The 17,879-nt window shown below is 40.0% G+C and overlaps 1 long non-coding RNA gene across 1 annotated transcript; it reads right to left on the bottom strand.

Moving 5' to 3' along the window:
- Window positions 1-12,694: 12,694 nt before the first annotated feature.
- Window positions 12,695-14,587, bottom strand: LOC117530517. Its single transcript, XR_004566396.1, has 2 exons — window positions 14,037-14,587; window positions 12,695-13,882 (listed from the first exon to the last, which is right to left on the bottom strand). It is a non-coding gene; the product is annotated as an uncharacterized LOC117530517 (long non-coding RNA).
- Between the last annotated feature and the right edge of the window lie 3,292 nt (window positions 14,588-17,879).

Here is a 17,879-nt window from a genome sequence, read left to right as displayed (position 1 = left end):
TTTTTACCAAAATGTTATAATTTAGTTTCATCTGACCACATGATATTCTCCCAATCCTCTTCTGGCTCATCCATATGCTCTCTGGAAAACTTCAGACGGTGTTGTGAAAGTGTAGTGACACGGACCCACAACAGGGGGCGTAAATGAACGGACAATGAAAGAGTCGAATATAAACACTTTACTGTTGTGAATGAGCACAACACAGAGGAATGTGAAATTTTGCAGACAGTCAATCACAAGGGTGACGTGTGGGCAGGCTCAAGGATAGAAGACGTCTGTCCTGAGATGAACCGGAACCACACGATTTCCTCCGTCACCGAACCCGGAGAATACTGGAGCCGCCAAGTCCCGAGTCCCCAGGTGGCCACCGCCTTCGAAGGTCTGATCTGGTACTGCTGGCAGGGAGCAGAGACAATAAGATATGGGTGTTTGCACACCCAGTAACAACAACGGTGGGAATTCCACCTCCACCTCTAACACACACTCGTGCAGCTCCTGTCTACCACTTATCTGGTAGTGGTGTGAAGCGAAGCTGTCGCTGTTCACACCAAACGCCGGTCTCTCAGATAAGGATCACCACAGGTAAGCGGCTGCAAAAAAGAGTTCAGACTGACACACAGTTTACTTTAAGGCTGAGAATAGTACCTGAACGGTTTGACGATATCTCGGCAATGAGGTGGAGATGGCGTCCGGGTTTTATGGAGTGAGATGATGAAGCATGGATGGGTGACAGCTGTCAAGAGATAATGAGTGACAGCTGTCACCCCCGGCTGTGTCCGTGGCGGCAGCGCCCTCTCGTGCCTGAAGCCCGCACTTCAGGCAGGGCGCCCTCTGGTGGTGGGCCAGCAGTACCTCCTCTTCTGGCGGCCCACACAACAGACGGGCCTGGACATGTACTGGCTTAAGCAGGGGGACACGCCTGGCACTGCAGGATTTGAGTCCCTCTCTGCATAGTGTTTAGCCTTTGTTACTTTGGTCCCAGCTCTCTGCAGGTCATTCATCAGGTCCTTCCGTGTAGTGCTGGTATTTTTGTCCACCGTTCTCATGATCATTTTGATCCCACAGGATGACATCTTGCGTGGAGCCCCAGATCGAGGGAGATTATCAATCGTCTTGTATGTCTTCCATTTTCTTACAATTAGTCCCACAGTTGATTTATTCACACCAACCTACTTGACTATTAGATTCACTCTTCCCAGCCTGGTGCACATCTACAATTGTCTTCCTGGTGTTCTTTGACAGCTCTTTGGTCTTAGCCATGGTTGAGTTTGGAGTCTGAGTGTTTGAGACTGTGGATAGGTGTCTTTTATACAGATAAGTTCAAAAAGGTGCCATTAATACAGGTAACAGGTGCAGGACAGAAGAGCTTTTTAAAGAAGAAGTAACAGGTCTGTGAGAGCCAGAAATCTTCTTTGTTTGTTATTGACCAAATACTTATTTTCCACCATAATTTACAAATAAATTCTTTAAAAATCCTACAATGTGATTTTCTGGATTTTTTTTCTCATGTTGTCTCTCATAATTGAAGTGTACCTATGTTGAAAATTACAGACCTCTCTCATCTTCCTAAGTAGGAGAACTTGCACAATCAGGGGCTGACTAAATACTTTTTGGCCCCACTGTATGTTGTAAAGTTTTCCCCACGCATTGCTGAGCTCACATTGCCACTGAGAGAGCTCCTCAAAGCAGACACCACCTGGGAATGGGGGACAGCACAGCAGCGTGCCTTTGACGAGTTACAACAGGAACTAAGCTCACCCACAGTCCTGGCTCAGTACTGTCTAAACAGAGAGACAAAAGGTGCCGCAGATGCTTCATCCTTCGGCTTAGGTGGGGTCCTGTCCCAAAAGCAACCTACAGGTGAATGGCATCCAGTGGCTTTCATTTTACGCAGCATGACTTAAAGCAGAGCACAGATCTGCCCAAATTGAAAAAGAGTTTCAGTGTTACGTGGTAGGAATGGACTTTTTGATTCAGACTGATCATAAGCCTCTCATTTCTCTACTAGGCAACAGAGCTCTGGATGACCTGCCACCTCGTGTTCTGAGGTTTCGATTACGACTACTTCAATTCACATATAAAATAGAACAAGTCCCAGGAAAGAACTTGATCACAGTGGATGCACTGTCCAGAGCACCAATAAAAGCTCCATCCACAATGCAGGACAAGCAGGTGGAAGAAGATGTTTGCCTGTCTGTTAACCAGATTTTGCAACATTTGCCAGCATCAGAAAGAGAGCTTGCACAAATCAAACAGGCACAAGAAACGGACAGTACATGCAAAAAACTAAAAGAATTGGTATAAAAAGGATGGCCAATAAGCAGGGTGGCTCTCCTACCTGAACTTCAAGTGTATTGGCAGTATCACTAAAATCTACTTTTGGTAGATGGGCTATTAATGAAAAGTGAAAGACTTGTCATTCCTGCCAACAAACAGGAAGAAATGCTCAATATGGTACACAAAGGTCACCAGGACATGTTAAAAGGTATTGCCAGAGCACGGGTCCATATGGTGGCCTGGTCTGACTAAACAAATCAAACTCAAAGTTGAAAACTGTACGGTGTGTGCACGGGAGGTTCACAGTGCGCCAGAACCTCTTATGATGACACAACTTCCTAATCGACCGTGACAGCATGTGGCAACAGATCTGTTACAGTGGAATTGTGCCATGTACCTGGTCGTGATAGATGACTTTTTCCGCTACATTGAAGTAGCCAACCTCACATCCACTGCTATGGTCCCGGTTATCAATAAAATGAAAGCCATTTTTGCAAGGCATGGGGTCCTGGAAACCCTTGTTACAGATAATAGCCCCCAGTTTTCAGCGGCTGAGTTTGCTGCCTTTGCAAGGGACTATTATTTCAAGCGTGTTACGACAAGTCTCCACTATCCTCAAAGTAACGGGGAAGCAGAGAGGGCTGTACGGATTGTAAAAACCCTCAAAAAGAAGGAAGAAGATCCGCATAAGACTCTTATGGCATACAGAGTCACACCCTTGGCACAAGGCTTGTCACCTTCGCAGTTGCTGATGGGTCGTAACATCAGGACACTCTTGACCGTCAGTGAGGAGAAACTTCAGCCAAGATGGCCAAACCTCCATCTGTTCCGGAGAAAAGACCAGGACATGAAACAAAAACAAGCTTTCTGGTTTAACAAGAGACACAGGACCCAGACTAAACCAGAGCTCAAGCCAGGGCAACAGGTCTGGGTGAAGAACACGAAAAACTCTGGGATTATCAGCAGCCCAGCCAACACCCCAAGATCCTACGTATTACGTGGAAATGCCAACTGGATGTCTCAGAAGGACCAGGCCGCACATCCAGGTGATACTTGACCCCACAGTCACCAGGTCAGGGCGGGTGGTTTGTGCCCTGCAGAGACTGGATTTGTGATAATCATAATAAGTTTGTCATACTTGTTACAGTTGTTGTTTACAAAAAAAGTGTTGAAAAAAAAAAAAAACAAAGAAAGAAAAGAAGATCCAAACGAATAGTAGTGAAATCTTTTTATAAAGAACTTTACAGCTTTTGGTTTTAGTCTATTGAGGTTAATTGTTAAACTTTCAGTGTGGTTATACATTGCTGAAGAAAGGACAGTTAAAAATAAAGAAGTAAAAGGCTCTGTGGAAAAAAAATGGAACATACAAGGAAAAGGGGGAGATGTACTGTGAGCATATCATAGATAGGAACCAATGTGTGTATGTAGACATCCGGGGGGGACACATTTAGAGGATGGACCCAAAAGAAGGAATGAACAGTGTCAAGCTATGTGAATAAAGCTTCAGGGCAAGAGCTATAAGTGTCTCCTGACATACTGGCACACACGTGCATGGTTAGACATGATAGAACAACATGCACTGTCAGCTCAACTGTGGGACCTTATATCTAGACAGGTGTGTGCCTTTCCACATCATGTCCAATCAACTGAATTTACCCCTGGTTGATTCCAGTTAAGCTGTAGAAACATCTCAAGGATGATCAGTGGAAACAAGATGCACCTGAGCTCAATTTTGAGCTTTATGGCAAAGGCTGTGAAATCTTATGCACACATGATTCCTTATTTCTGTTTTTTTAATAAATTAGCAAAAATCTGCAAAAAAAAAACATTTTCACATGGTCATTATGGGGTATTGTGTGTAGAATTTTGAGGAAAAAAAGGAATTTCATCTATTTTGGAATAAGGCTGAAGCGCTGTGAATAATTCCTGGATGCACTGTATGAATGACCTCTTTTGGCCCACCTGCAGTCCCTTCATGGACAACCAGGGGGCCGCTGCCCACACTGGATTAAACACACATCAATCAGAAATATACTGAAAACACATCTATCTATAAAGGAAGAAGCATCTGTGTGTGGGTATGTGGCTTGCATATCTCTGACTGTTTGTCAGATCATTCTCAGCCTTTGGATATGGCTTGCACATGGCACGATGTGCATCCTTTATTATGAACATTTTTGGGATTAATTTTCAAAACCTTTATTTTGACATCATAACATTACTACTTCCAAGATGGCACCCTCTGTGGCGTCTCACGACAGTAAGTCAACTCTGATCAAGAGCTGCAACGTCAATGTCAGAGTAAAGTGAGGAAACAGACTGCAGAAGAATGACTTTTGAGAACAGCAGTCAATGAAACATGTTCTTTTCACGTTTGTTTGCGAATAATAGGGCAGGGCAGTCTCGTTTGGGGGGCGGGCGCTAAAGGGGTAAACTATGACACATATGATGCGATTTCTCTACTTCCGGGGTACAAACCATGGCATTTTCAGTGGGTATTTGGGCAAATTACACACAAACAAAGTGAAAATGCAAAGAAAAAGTGATGATGCGGTGGGAAAGTGGACATGTGTTGCGGTTTGTTTATGACCTGGAGCACAAACGTGTCGAGGCGGTTTTGCAGGCAAGAGAATGGACCTACTCTGGTTTGCTGTGTAGGCTAGCACTTACTGACACCACATCTCCCACCTCCTCGCCTTTACTTCTCTGCCGGGAACTGAAAAAAAAAAAAAAACTTTTTGCGATTGCTTCAAGGTAAGTGTGAAGGGGCCTTTACGTACGTTCAGGTCTGGTCAGAAAGTGTGAACTGGTGCCATGCTTGTCTGCTTAGATGGTTGTCATCCAGGATCCAAGGTGGTACCCATCCATCTGTGGAGCTTGGGCATCTCCTTCATCTTCTCCAGTCAATGGAGTCTTGAATGCTGATGTGCCACATGACCAAAATGTCACAGCTGAGCTTCCCTTATCATATAACAGGACATAGTCCATCAACCAGAAGTCAATTTTGACCTGTTCAGTACCACTTAAGGGGACTAAACGACCCATAACTAGCCTCAGTAAACGATGGCCTACACAAAGTGTATGGTGGCCATCCCAAGGTGGTAGCTGTAGCCAGGTTGGGATCAATGAAAAATTACACGGGGTCAAAATTTAAAAACGCTCCAATCATATTGAAAAGTACAGTGGTCCCTCGTTTATCGCGGGAGTTATGTTCTAAAAATAACCCGCGATAAGCGAAATCCGCGAAGTAGTCAGCGCTATTTTTTGCAATTATTATAGACGTTTTAAGGCTGTAAAACCTCTCACTACACACTTTATACACTTTTCTCAAACAGGCATTAACATTTTCTCACTTTTCTCTCCTGTGTAAACACTCTCTTTTTTCTTCTGGGCGAGAAGATTATAAACAGACACGCAGAACTCTCCCTTCGCTCACTGCCTCCGGAGGTACGGATGCGGGACCAGCAAAGAATCCAAGTCCTCTCTCGGTGGCCACGGAGCTCTGCGGCTGTGGTCAACATCTGCATCAAAACAGCGAGCGTAGTCTTTGGACCTGTTGCCAGATTCGGCGCAGCTCCGCACAGCAGACAGGAGGGCGGTGTGAGTGGCCCGCTGCTGCGTTTACCGACCCCGCAGAAAGTCCATTGGAGGCAGTGAGAGCAATTGCGGTGCCGCGACCGGCCCGCCTGATAAGGACGCAGAACACAATGCGCTGTTAAAAAAAATGCATGCAATATTGCACTAAAAAAAATCTGCAAAACTGGGAGGCCGCGAAAGGTGAACCGTGTTATAGCGAGGGACCAACTGTATACCACATTATTTGTCTGATCATAATTCCAAAAAGCTATAGTTAGGACTCTGTGTGACTGAACATTGTGGAGTTATTGGGAAAAAGGTCAAAGGTCAATTTTAGTTTTAACAGGTCAAAAGTTAAAGTTACAAAACGTTGTAAATTACTGGCTGAGCTAATAGTAAATGGAATATGGAAATGGAATAGTTTTGACCATGCTGAAGTCTTGGACTCCAAAGTAAAGGTCAAACAAGGCCTACGTCCATTCGGTTCTGTGACATACGTATGTTACCCTGTAATGTGATAACTAAGCATGACAGGTGGTGATAACTATTCCTTTTTAAAACCCAATTAGCTTAACCAACGTTTTATCAAAACTGGAGCAACTTTTTTATGATAAAGTACGGGTATATATGACGTATGTTGTTAAGTGAAATCTACGTATGGCTGCAAACATTATCCGGTGCACTACCTTTCAAGGTAAAGCTCTCTTATCATGCAGGTTCCACTGCTGTGATGTACTGTTATTTAAAATAATGTATTCCTTTATGCACGATGCACCTTACGCACACTCAACAGTGCATATTTACGTTAGATGTTTAAAGTGTTTCATGTCATGACCCTCATTTTTGGCTCCAGTTCTGTTTTCATCAAATATTATAGTCATTCTGGGTCATTTCCCTCCATGTTATTTGGTATTTTCCTCTTGTGGTGTTTGTTAGATGAACTCTTATTGTGATGTTTTCCCTTTTTTCCACTGGTTAGTTTGACTTCTGTGTTTTTGACCTCCAGGTTCAACATCCATTATAACCGCTGTTTGAATGTTGCCAGATAGTATTAGGTTCCACCCAGCTTTCTCGTTTTCCAAGTTACTGTGTTTTTGAGACCAGGTTACAGACCTTTGATGCTATTCTGGACTCCTGTCTTTCACCTGCTCTTGGAATCTGTGGTGTGAGAATCTCAGGAGAATGAACTCAGAAATGAGCCTGTATTTTGGATAATTCTGCTGCCTAACCCCCTGAAGAACCACTGTAAGAAGTATTGATCACCAAGGTACTGAAGGCTGACTGTTTGTGGTCGAGCCTGTTACTTGTGTTAAACTGCTATTGTGGAGAATTAAATCTGTTCAAACCACCTTTCATTGTGGTTCTTTGTGTTGGGTTCGTGCCGTGATCGGTTACACTGAACCTATGACCATCTAAGGCCAGTTTTAAGGTATTTATTCTTTACTTAATATTTATTATCTTGATCTGCACTGTTTTTGTGGATCTGTAGTTTTTTTTATTGTCCTAAGATATGTTTTAAGGAGAAACACAATTTCATTTTTTTTTTAAATTTATGTATGGAAAGTGAAAAAGTAATGACAAATAAAGGAAATCTTGAATCTAGAACCACAAAACTTATTCCCCATGGGAGACTTGGGGAGGTGGTCTGGGTGTGGTCTGATCCACCCAAGTGTGATGCAGAAGTTCCTGGATTTATGAGCATACCCAAGGACACCAAATTGCCATCGGGTATTGTGAAGACCTGGCATCTGTCCGTCTGTCTCTCTGTTCATCCATCCGTCTGTCTGAGTACAGCATAAGTCCAGTCCTATTACTGCCACAGTCTTGAAATTCACAGTGAACATTCTTGGGACACAGACCTTGGACAAGTTCGAAGATGGCTATCTAACCTTGACATATTTTAAAAAGGTACAGTTTTGAGAGGTTAAAAACTCATTGTTTGAACCTGTTCTGTTTTGTTTTTGAGTGGTGGACGTGACAGCCAATCAGAGTAGAGCTGTACAGTGACGTCAGTAGCTGGTCTCTCCAAAGCCGCTTCGTTTTGTATGGTTATATACAAGTTTCTAATGTATTATGTAAAAGCTAGCAAGAAATAAACACTTCTAAAACTGAACACACCGTCTTTGGAACCTAATAACACCTCTGAATTTATTTTGTGGATGTTAGCATGGCAACATCACAGGCTGGTAGCTAACTTTCTATAGAGTTAAATGCAAGAGAAATTTCCAGAAAAACGTTCTTAGATGAACTCCACTGTGCAGCTCCAAGCTGGCTTGTTCCATATCGTCGCCCTGGTTGGTGATGGAAGACTGTGATGGATGGAATTTACATGAAGTCCATGTGATTTTAGGAACCACACACATAAATGATTTGTTTACAAGAGTATGTCAATTTGCATGGCAGCACACCAGGTTCATTGCTTTGCACATCCATGCAACTGAACTGAATTAACTTCTTCCACATTTTGTATTGGTCTTGTTAGGGACTTCTTGTGCCCGTCAGGATTCCTAATGTGAATCTAAGAAAATAAAGAGGATTACCCCTCTCTTAATGACTCAAAATAGTCACAGTGCTAGGATTCCCCTGGTTCTGGGTCTGAAACAGGGACTTGAACAAAGATTTGGCACCAAATCACAGGATGAATATGTAGTCTGGTATTACATTATTATTATTATTATATTGTATTATTATTATTACTTAGTATGATTACTTGAGTGGCCCAGCCAGAGTCCAGACCTGAATCCTGCTGAACATATCTGGAGAGATCTGAAAATGGCTGTGCACCGATGCTCTCCATCCAATCTGATGGAGCGTGAAAGGTGCTACAAAGAGGAATGGGCAAAACTGCTCAAAGATAGCGCCAGGCTTGTGGCTAGGGTTGGGTATCGAGAACCGGTTCTTTTCGAGTATTGTTAAGAAATGATTCGATCCACTGATATCAATAGCCTTTTTGCTTAACGATTCCCTTATCGGTCCTTCAGAGCAGCTATTGTTTTTGAGGGTGTTTGTCAGGATAATGATCATTCCTCTACGTTGATTGCAGACCCTGCAGTGGCTCTGTAATCAACCGTTTCTGCAGCGCGACTCCAGTTTGAAGCGTGAATCAATGAACAATGCTTCAATCCACTGGCTTGTTGGTTCTTTGATTTGCTGTTCTTCAGATGCGGTAAGTCCACTTCTTAACCCCTCTCAAAGCCATTAAAATGTCATGAGTCACTTTTGTGTGTATTAAAGTCACTAACTGGGACTCGTCTTGTTGCAGTCAAGAAACGAGAATCGTCCTCCGTTCCGTTGGCACAGCTCCAAACGCTGCGTGGCTCTCTGCCGAGACAGAGTCCGCTCGCAATTAATAACTTCAAAACGAATTGCTGCTTTAAATAAAATAACACCTCTTACAAACGTTGCAATACAGACAAGAAACTACAATTGACTAACATTTTTTCCTCCCAAAATGAGACGTGCTGCATTCGTGCAGCACAGCCAGCTGTACGAGCTCAGCTCAGTGGAAAGACATTCATGCCAATAATGTCTGAAAGGAAATGCTTTTGACAAAAACTACAGATTTTATTTCTGTTTATGTCGAGAGATCAAGGATCCACCATGTAGAGTTTATTATATCCAGAGTTTAAGGATCCAGTAACCAATTTCACATTTACGAGGGCTGTCAATAAAGTATAGGTCCTTTTTATTTTTTTCAAAAACTATATGGATTTCATTCAACTTCTCAAAGGAATTGCGACGAGGGGCTGGACGACGACTCCTACAAGGAGTGCTCACAGCCGAATGACGTCACCGACAGGCGTGGAAAAACTCACGCATGCGCACGAGGGTTCAAGCATGTCTGACGTAAAAACATATGAATGAAATCCATAGTTTTTGAAAAAAATAAAAAGGACCTATACTTTGACAGACCTCGTATTTAAGACTCAATAAAATGTTGTTCATTTTCAATTTAATCAGCTTATAAAGTGCCAAATCACAACAAAAGCTGTCTCAAGGTGCTTCACACAGAACAGTTCAACATAAAAAATGTAAAATAAAAATTAAAATACATAATTAAAAACAGAAGTAAAATAACAAAACTGATAAAATAAAAACTATTCATAAGAAGGAGATTAAAGTAATAATTAAGATTATTTAAAAATCATACAATGTGATATATATATAAATATATAAAAATGTGGTACAAAAATAAATTCTGACATTCAAGTGAAGATAAAAGCATTGTGAGATGTGTAGTGTTTTAATGAATTAAGCACTGACTTGAGTTGATTCTCAGTGCTATTCTGTCGAGATTAGTGAGCAGGTAAATTTATTATTCTCTCTGAGTATAATATTTGTGTGTGAAATACCATAATAGTGTGATCAGTGTGCAATAATAAGTGTAATAACAGATGACTTTGATGACAGAAGCACTGAAACTGCCCCAATAATAAGTAATAAAAGGCAAACTAATTTAACTAGTCAACAGACTTTCCAGAACTGTTCAACAATTAGATCTATAATAGAGATTATCCGTGGTATCATATGTGGAATCCCTTTTAAGAAAGCAGTTCATAAAAACAATAAATGAAAATCTCTCAAAATTGGCATTAATAAGTGGCCAATACCATTTTCACCAATTTGTGATGGTCCAGGTTCCCCAATTTGTGAAAAAATGCAATAACCTTGGGCAACCCCTTAATTGTTTAGAGCAGTGTATTTTATTTTATTTTTGGATTTTCATTTTTCTTATCTTCCTAACATTTAAAGTAACAAACTCTCATATGTTTAAAAATGTTCAAATTAGTTCAGAATTCTTAAATAAAATGAATTATAATTTAACTTTAATTGGGGCAAAAGTGAATTCTGACATAAAACGAAAAAATATATTGACTTTAATCTTCCACAAAAGGGAATTCTGAAATAAAAAACAATTACTTTAATCTTGTACACTTTATGACATGTATAGTGCTTTAATATGTTTCCACTTAAATGCTGATTTGAGTTGATTCTCGGTGCAATTCTGGTGGGATTAGCGAGCAGGTAAATTTATGATTCTCTGAGTATAAATATATGTTTGTGAAATACCATAATAGAGCCTTTTAACACCTACCAAAATGAACCACATGATTTAACACTATCATCACAATTATTCCATATTCTAACACCTTTTACAGAGATACATTGACTTAACAGTAGTTCGAATCTTTCTTTCAAATCTCAATGTTCCTTGCAAATGATAACTGGACTCCCTCATTTTAAACAACTCCTGAACATGCAGAGGCAAGAGATTATTTTTAACTTTGTAAATGATCTGTATCGTAAAATAATCAACCAAATCTTGAAATTTCAAAATACCCAGACAAGCAAATATGTTTTTTTTTTTTTTTTTTTTTTTTTTTTTTACTTATAACTGTTATAGCCCTCTTTTGTAACAGAAATACTGAATTTGTTTTTGTTTTCTACATGTTTCCCCAAACTTCAATACAATAGGTCATATATGGGACAAGTAATGAATGATACAGCATGACCAATGAATGTTGGGGGAGAAAATAATGTGCTTTGTACAAAATTGAAATAACTTGAAATTTTAGATTTGACATAATTTATCTGGGTGTTCCAACTTAATTTATCATCCATAAAAATGCCAAGAAATTTAGTTTCAAATACAGTTTCAATTTCAACATTGTTCAATGATAAATTTCTATTTAAATTTCTAGGCTTATTTCCAAATATAATACACTTATTCTTACCAAAATCAAGTGACAATTTATTAGAATCAAACCAGTAATTAAATTTTAATAATTCCCTCTCCATCCTTTCCAAAAGCTCTTCCAAATTGTCCTCGCTACCGAACACAGTCGTGTCATCAGCAAACAAAATACAATGCACAGACTTTGACACCAAACCTATATCGTTAACATACAACAAAAACAATGGCCCAAGGACTGATCCTTGGGGCACCCCACATGTGATCCTCAACAATTTTGAATTTGTCCAAAATGAACACACTACCTGTTTGATAAATAACTGGCTAACCAATCAAGTGCTAATCCTCTAATGCCATACTTCTGTAATTTGTCCAATAATAAAGAATTATCTATGGTAGCAAATGCTTTCTGTAAATCAAAGAAAACCCCTACAGTATATTGCTTCATCTCTATTGCATTTGTAACTTGCTCAGCAGTCAATTATAGCCAGTGAAGTAGTGCAACTTTTTCTAAAACCATACTGCTGTTCACTAAGTATACTTAGTGAACAGCACTGTCTTCACTTAGTCTTCATTACCACTTACTGAGATACACAACACGTGGAATCACATTAACAATATTTAATGTCATTTCAAAACGCACAACACCCAGCAAATGCATACATAAAAAGTTGTCTCTAAGTGTTGGCTGGCGCGCGCTGCTCTCCAAATTTGCCAGTGCGTCCTTTATCAAACTGGCTGCTTTGGCTGCTGTTCATTGTCGTACTATCCATGATAAAATCATCCGGAATATCCATATTGGGACACACACACTTCTCGCCTTTTCATCTTTTCCTCTGCGGACAGTTCTTGGGAAGCGCGTGCGCTATGACGTCATTTGTTTATGCACAGCAAGCGGGTATGCCGATACTCGTTCGCTAGTGTGGGTGGGTATAGCCAGGTAGCGTCGACGTAAATCTATGCTACTGGCCTAGCAATGCCTCGGTAAAGTTATAATATGGATTATCTGTAGTATCATGTGGGAAATCTTTCAAGAAAGTAGTTCACAAAACGCTCTATAAAGCGCTTTAGGCATGATTGGGCACAACTATCATTAGTCAGTGACTGAATAGAAATCTAATAAAACACCATCCCGTATCATCATCTTTTTTTTTTTTTCAACACTGTCTCATTTCAAACACAGCACAGACACACGCTCCACAAAAACAGCCATGTTTTGTTTGAATTTGATTAGGTTTTGTCTCAGCCAATGCCAAGTCCTGTTTTGCCTCAAGAATATATCTCTTAATTACTGTTCATTTTCTTATCTTTTGTTAAAATCGTCTTTCTGTGTTGTTCATTAACATGTGCTTCAAACTAAAGAACAAAAAGTGACAAACATCACCTGCTTGTCATCAAGGTTGAAAGAGGACAACACCCCAACATACAAAACAACAGGTTAGTGTTACTTTGGGATTTGATCCAAGTCTGTCTGGAAATGCATTTTTCTTCAACAAATGCGGCAGATTCCGCACCAGCCGCTGTTAGTGGGGCCTTGAACCCTGGACACAGCTGTCACTCAAAACAAACACGGCCTAACGAGTCATGGCTTAAAGGTTTTACAGGGAATGAATCACTTTAAAAAAAAGCCTCAAGTGGCCAGTCAAGGAAATGCATGTTTTGGCACTTCTGTGCGTCACTTTTTTAGCAGCAGATGTTGGGGCTTGAATGTGATGCACCATGAACATGTTTGATTAAAATGTACTCATTTGTCATTACAGGGCGATGACAAAGCGCAGCCAGAATAAACCACACTTTGATTCAAAATTCGAGCAAACTATGTGGGAGGAGGAAAAAAGAAGCCACAAGAGAAGAGTGAGGACTGCTACAGTTACACTGAAACATGTTTCTATATATCAGTTAGGAACATAAGATATCATGTTATTGGACATATATAAGTCATGCAAATCCAAGAGATATTTTCTCCACTGTCTCTTCAATTAATGTTATCTTCTTATTTGTGGACCTGAACATGTTTTTTTTTTCTATTCAGATGAAGTCAGTAACTGAACCCGTTGTTGACACAGGACCAACTAAGGACTACCCCCACCTCAGACTCAAATTCAAGAAGGTTGGTGTTGATTTCATGTTTTTGGTGAATCAGATTCAGGACCAGCACGTGCTCCAAGACCTGACCCGTCTGTATGAAAACTGTCAGGTTTCTAATCTCGTGTTAAAAATGTCTGTGTCTGTTCATTATCATTTGCTTCAGGCTCAAGAAGAACGTCAGAAAAAGATCAAGGCAGAGGAAAAGATCCATAAAGAACATCTGGCTGCCATTAAAGCTGGAAGAGGACACTACACACAAACAAAAGAAAACAGGTTAGTGTGACTTTGGATTTGGATCCAAGTCTCTCTGGACATGTATCTGTTCTTCAACATTGTTACATGAGACATTTTTCAAGAACTGAACCAAATGTATTTCACATAATGGAGAAGAGGTTCCACTCACCAAAAAGATGTTGGTTTAATTCCTGGATATTCATGTCTACACGTTGACTTGTCCTTGAACCCTGGACACAGCTGTCACTCAAAACAAACACAGCCTAATGACAGAAAAATATGGTTTAAAGATTTTATGGGAAATTAATTGCTTTAAAAAAGAAAAAAACAAACAGCCTCAAGTGGCCAGTCAAGGAAATGCATGTTTGGCACTTCTGTGTTGGCTTCACTTTTTTAGCAGCAGATGTTGGGGCTTGAATGTGATGCACCATGAACGTTTGATTAAAATGTACTCATTTGTCATTACAGGCCGATAATAAAGCACAACCAGGATAAACCACTGGATCCCTTTGCTTCAAAAGTCCAGCAAACTATGTGGGAGGAGGAAAAAAGAAGCCACAAGAGAAGAGTGAGGACTGCTACAGTTACACTGAAACATGTTTCTACAACCTCTGGCAAAAATTATGGAATCACCGGCCTCGGAGGATGTTCATTCAGTTGTTTAATTTTGTAGAAAAAAGCAGATCACAGACATGACACAAAACTAAAGTCATTGCAAATGGCAACTTTCTGGCTTTAAGAAACACTATAAGAAATCAAGAAAAAAAGATTGTGGCAGTCAGTAACGGTTACTTTTTTAGACCAAGCAGAGGAAAAAAATATGGAATCACTCAATTCTGAGGAAAAAATTATGGAATCACCCTGTAAATTTTCATCCCCAAAACTAACACCTGCATCATATCAGATCTGCTCGTTCGTCTGCATCTAAAAAGGAGTGAACACACCTTGGAGAGCTGCTGCACCAAGTGGACTGACATGAATCATGGCTCCAACACGAGAGATGTCAATTGAAACAAAGGAGAGGATTATCAAACTCTTAAAAGAGAGTAAATCATCACGCAATGTTGCAAAAGATGTTGGTTGTTCACAGTCAGCTGTGTCTAAACTCTGGACCAAATACAAACAACATGGGAAGGTTGTTAAAGGCAAACATACTGGTAGACCAAGGAAGACATCAAAGTGTCAAGACAGAAAACTTAAAGCAATATAACTCAAAAATCGAAAAATGCACAACAAAACAAATGTGGAACGAATGGGAGGAAACTGGAGTCAACGTCTGTGACCGAACTGTAAGAAACCGCCTAAAGGAAATGGGATTTACATACAGATAAGCTAAACGAAAGGCATCATTAACACCTAAACAGAAAAAAACAAGGTTACAATGGGCTAAGGAAAAGCAATTGTGGACTGTGGATGACTGGATGAAAGTCATTCAGTGATGAATCTCGAATCTGCATTGGGCAAGGTGATGATGCTGGAACTTTTGTTTGGTGCCTTTCCAATGAGATTTATAAAGATGACTGCCTGAAGAGAACATGTAAATTTCCACAGTCATTGATGATATGGGGCTGCATGTCAGGTAAAGACACTGGGGAGATGGCTGTCATTACATCATCAATAAATGCACAAGTTTATGTTGATATTTTGGACAATTGAAAGGATGTTTGGGGATGATGAAATCATTTTTCAAGATGATAATGCATCTTGCCATAGAGCAAAAACTGCAAAAACATTCCTTGCAAAAAGACACATAGGGTCAATGTCAATGAGCAGATCTGATTTGATGCAGGTGTTAATTTGGGGGATGAAAATTTACAGGATGATTCCATATTTTTTTCCTCAGAATTGAGTGATTCCATATTTTTTTCCTCTGCTTGGTCTAAAAAAGTAACCGTTACTGACTGCCACAATCTTTTTTTCTTGATTTCTTATAGTGTTTCTTAAAGCCAGAAAGTTGCCATTTGAAATGACTTTAGTTTTGTGTCATGTCTGTGATCTGCTTTTTTTCTACAAAATTAAACAACTGAATGAACATCCTCTGAGGCCGGTGATTCCATAATTTTTGCCAGGGGTTGTATATATTAGTTAGGAACATAAGATATCATGTTATTGGACATATATAAGTCATGCAAATCCAAGAGATATTTTCTCCACTGTCTCTTTAATTAATGTTATCTTCTTATTTGTGGACCTGGACATGTTTTTTTTTCTATTCAGATGAAGTCAGTAACTGAACCCGTTGTTGACACAGGACCAACTAAGGACTACCCCCACCTCAGACTCAAATTCAAGAAGGTTGGTGTTGATTTCATGTTTTTGGTGAATCAGATTCAGGACCAGCACGTGCTCCAAGACCTGACCCGTCTGTATGAAAACTGTCAGGTTTCTAATGTTGTGTAAAAAATGTCTGTGTGTCTGTTCATTATCATTTGCTTCAGGCTCAAGAAGAACGTCAGAAAAAGATCAAGGCAGAGGAAAAGATCCATAAAGAACATCTGGCTGCCATTAAAGCTAGAAGAGGACACTATGCACAAACAAAAGAAAACAGGTTAGTGTGACTTTGGATTTGGATCCAAGTCTCTCTGGACATGTTTCTGTTCCTCAACATTGTTACATGAGACATTTTTCAAGAACTGAACCAAATGTATTTCACATAATGGAGAACAGGTTCCACTCACCAAAAAGATGTTGGTTTAATTCCTGGATATTCATGTCTACATGTTGACGTGTCCTTGAACCCTGGACACAGCTGTCACTCAAAACAAACACAGCCTAATGACTCAGAAAAATATGGTTTAAAGATTTTATGTGAAATTAATTGCTTTAAAAAAGAAAAAACAAACAGCCTCAAGTGGCCAGTCAAGGAAATGCATGTTTGGCACTTCTGTGTTGGCTTCACTTTTTTAGCAGCAGATGTTGGGGCTTGAATGTGATGCACCATGAACATGTTTGATTAAAATGTACTCATTTGTCATTACAGGCCGATAATAAAGCACAACCAGGATAAACCACTGGATCCCTTTGCTTCAAAAGTCCAGCAAACTATGTGGGAGGAGGAAAAAAGAAGCCACAAGAGAAGAGTGAGGACTGCTACAGTTACACTGAAACATGTTTCTATGTATCAGTTAGGAACATAAGATATCATGTTATTGGACATATATAAGTCATGCAAATCCAAGAGATATTTTCTCCACTGTCTCTTTAATTAATGTTATCTTCTTATTTGTGGACCTGGACATGTTTTTTTTTCTATTCAGATGAAGTCAGTAACTGAACCCGTTGTTGACACAGGACCAACTAAGGACTACCCCCACCTCAGACTCAAATTCAAGAAGGTTGGTGTTGATTTCATGTTTTTGGTGAATCAGATTCAGGACCAGCACGTGCTCCAAGACCTGACCCGTCTGTATGAAAACTGTCAGGTTTCTAATGTTGTGTAAAAAATGTCTGTGTGTCTGTTCATTATCATTTGCTTCAGGCTCAAGAAGAACGTCAGAAAAAGATCAAGGCAGAGGAAAAGATCCATAAAGAACATCTGGCTGCCATTAAAGCTAGAAGAGGACACTATGCACAAACAAAAGAAAACAGGTTAGTGTGACTTTGGATTTGGATCCAAGTCTCTCTGGACATGTTTCTGTTCCTCAACATTGTTACATGAGACATTTTTCAAGAACTGAACCAAATGTATTTCACATAATGGAGAACAGGTTCCACTCACCAAAAAGATGTTGATTTAATTCCTGGATATTCATGTCTACATGTTGACGTGTCCTTGAACCCTGGACACAGCTGTCACTCAAAACAAACACAGCCTAATGACTCAGAAAAATATGGTTTAAAGATTTTATGTGAAATTAATTGCTTTAAAAAAGAAAAAAAACAAACAGCCTCAAGTGGCCAGTCAAGGAAATGCATGTTTGGCACTTCTGTGTTGGCTTCACTTTTTTAGCAGCAGATGTTGGGGCTTGAATGTGATGCACCATGAACATGCTTGATTAAAATGTACTCATTT

The sequence above is a fragment of the Thalassophryne amazonica genome, chromosome 18 (assembly GCF_902500255.1).
Source record: "Thalassophryne amazonica chromosome 18, fThaAma1.1, whole genome shotgun sequence".
In the NCBI taxonomy this organism is placed as follows: domain Eukaryota; kingdom Metazoa; phylum Chordata; class Actinopteri; order Batrachoidiformes; family Batrachoididae; genus Thalassophryne; species Thalassophryne amazonica.
This window is presented reverse-complemented; position numbering and strand designations above follow the sequence as displayed.